The 3,223-nt window shown below is 35.7% G+C and overlaps 1 long non-coding RNA gene across 1 annotated transcript; it reads left to right on the top strand.

Moving 5' to 3' along the window:
- The first annotated feature begins 157 nt into the window (after nt 1–157).
- Nucleotides 158–3,223, top strand: LOC123254843. Its single transcript, XR_006506710.1, has 3 exons — nt 158–255; nt 1,803–1,856; nt 3,200–3,223. It is a non-coding gene; the product is annotated as an uncharacterized LOC123254843 (long non-coding RNA).

The raw sequence follows: 3,223 nt of genomic DNA, 5'->3' as shown, positions 1-3,223 counted from the left end.
TGTATTTGATCCAGCAGAAATAGGGAATCACTTTGGCAATTTTATTGAAAGATAGATTGAAGAGGGAAAAGATTCTTGGTGTCATTCTCACTCTAGAGTCACTATATATTCCTCACCTTCACTTCATTCACCATTGACATCTTTCACAAACAGAAAATATCGATCCTCAAAACCTAGAAGACTTTCTGGAGGACAGGGGGGTCGAAGTGACAAAAAAAGAAAAGCAAGCTCTTCTGAAACAACTGCCAGTTGATGGTAAGTGTTCCACATTACACTGTGACCATCAGAGGAACTTGGGCTGGCTTGTGTGAAAATGTCTGATACTCTCTAAAGAAAGATGCTTCCAGGGGCAGCTATGTGGCTCAGTAAATACATGGCCAGGCTTGGGGTTGGAAAAACCTGGGTTGAAATCTTTTCTCAGATACTTCCTAGCTGTGTGACCCCAGGTGAGTCACTTAACCGGAAATGTCTACCCTTGCTATTCTTTTGCCTTATATCCTTTCTAAGAGTGAAGATTAGAGTTTGAAAAAATTAAAATAAACAAAGAATTATAAAATCTTTGACAATCCAGCTACCCAGATAGGAAAATAAATTATATACCCATAATTACAACATTTCTCTTTTCAGAAATAAAGATAAACTTAAATAAATGGGGAGACATTATCTTTCATTTGGGCCATGTCAATACAATAAAAATGGCAATCCTGGCTAAATTAATATACTTATTCAGAAAATTTGGAGAAGACAGGCATTTTATCATTCTCCTAGACCTATCTATTTAGCTATTTGGTTTATGTCCTTAAAGAGAGCAAAGAAAAACATAAAGGGACCTATAAAGTACAAAATGAATCCTGTATTGTAGGACTTCTTGTTATAGTAAAGAACTGGAAATATACAAAATGAGAATCAATAGGTGAATGATTAAGGAAAGTTTTATACATGAATGAAAGAGAATATTATTGCACCATGAAAAAACAGCATGTACTATAGCTTCAGAGAAATATGGGAAGACTCTTTTGAACACATGCTGAGTGAAGTAAAGAAAAAAACTAATAAAATGATTACTTCTTGGAGGAAACTTTGAAAGACTCAAGATTGATTCAATCACCTCAGACTACTGAAGAGTAATGATCAATCATAATTTTCATCTCTCATAAGAGAACTTAAAGACTGGAAGTGAAACCCTAGGGACATATTTTCAGACATGGCCAGTGTGTGGACTTTTTGTCTTGACTGTATTTTTTCCTTGTTATAAGCTAGAGGTTTTATTTGGGGCCAAGCGACAGTTATAGGAAAGAGAACAAAGTAGGAATAGTAATGCAAAATAATAATAATTATAATGATGAAAAGAGCATCAAAGAAAGATGTATAAAATACATAAAGGAACAGGAAAAAATCAAAGAGAACCACCATATGGGACTTACTATTTAAATCTATCCTATACTTTCTAATACATACTATACATAATACATATTCAGAGTTTTACATACTAAAAACAACCTGTTTCCAAACCAATGCTGCTTACTATCTCCTTTAAAAAAGTTACTCCTCATCAGGCTGTGAAATACTTATTAGAAGCAAAGCAATAAATCTTTAGTCACTACAATGGATTGTGTTATCGCAGACTCAAAACATTCTGTGTTAAAAGGATAAATTAATCCTTTTGAGAATCTTTTATGTTTCTTCATCATTATTTCGTGAAGCAAGGAGGGAATAAAACAGTCTTCATAGCCTAGCTTTACAAAATGAATTTGTGCTATTATCCTAATTCTCTGTGATCTGGATTGCACCTTGTCTTACAGCCAAAGGGAAGATGAATAAGAAAAATATAATGGATGCTATACAGAATCTTGGTGGTGAGTAAAGAACTATTTTATTTCTTTTCAGTGATTAAAATGTGACTTCTATTATCCCAATTACTAATTCGGAGTTTCTGCCTCATGATCTCCAGGTCTTTATGTAGTCAGCCTGGAGGAAACAATTCACCAGATTTTGTCACTGTAGAGAACTTCATACAACCTTTAGCCAAAAGTATGTAGATTAGCTGTCTGCTTTGCCATAATGCATCAGGCTTGGCAAATTCATTCTTTTATTGTGTGCTGTGGAAGATTCTCTTGAAAAGTTTGTCAGGATCCTTTGGACCAGGATTAGAAAAATAGATGATCTTTCTTACTCTCCCAGTGACTGTCCATGTGTATCCTTACAGATTGTTGCTGTGAAATGTGTTTGGAGGGGCAGCTAGTTGACTCAGTGGATAGAGAGCCAGGCTTTGAGATTTGAGGTTCAAGGTTCAAATGTGCTCTCAGAAACTTCCTTATCTATGTAATCCTGGGCCACTCACTTAACACCAATTGTAAAGAAAAGAAATAAAGAGAAGGGGAGAGAGAGAGAGAGAGAGAGAGAGAGAGAGAGAGAGAGAGAGAGAGATAGAGAGAGACAGAGAGAGAGAGAGAGAGAGAGAGAGAGAGAGAGAGACAGAGAGAGAGAGAGACAGAGAGAGAGAGAGAGAGACAGAGAGAGAGAGAGACAGAGAGACAGAGAGACAGAGACAGAGACAGAGACAGAGAGAGACAGAGAGAGAGACAGAGAGAGATAATAAGAAAGAAAAAAGAAAATTCATTTGGAAAGTACTTTATAAGTATGAGTTGTTATTAGAATTATTTCACTCTCAGATTGAAAGTGATGAATCTAATCCTAAAATTCTTTACAAAGAGTCTTTAAACAACTTGTGATTCTTTCCCACAATTCTGTATTTTTCTTATTTGTCTCCACCTTAAGATGGTGAACTCCTTGAAGGTAGGAACAGTCCTTTTGGGAGTAGCTAAGTAGCTCACTAGATACAGCACTGGACCTAGACTCAAGAAGACTTCAGTTCAAGTTCAGCCTGTTACTTACTTACTACTTATGCTGACCTAGGGCCACTCACTTAACCTCTATTTGCCCTGATTCATTATTCCACTATCTTTGTCAAGAAAACCCTATGGATGTCATGAAGAGTCAGACACCACTAAACAATAAGAGTGTTTTTCATTTTCTTTTTATTCCCAGCCCTTAATACCTAGCATATAGGAAGGACTTAATAATTGATGACTGGACTTGATTTATATCCCCAAAATTTAGTACAGTGCCTAACATTTATTAGGCACTTAATGAATGCTTCAGTGGTTAATTATGTTCTTCCATTTCCTTCTTTCTAAAGTAGGGAAAATTGATGTTAACAACT

Source organism: Gracilinanus agilis, unplaced genomic scaffold, assembly GCF_016433145.1.
Source record: "Gracilinanus agilis isolate LMUSP501 unplaced genomic scaffold, AgileGrace unplaced_scaffold33772, whole genome shotgun sequence".
Lineage (NCBI taxonomy): Eukaryota > Metazoa > Chordata > Mammalia > Didelphimorphia > Didelphidae > Gracilinanus > Gracilinanus agilis.
Note: the sequence above shows the minus strand (reverse complement) of the source record. Positions and strands in the feature narration are given on the sequence as shown.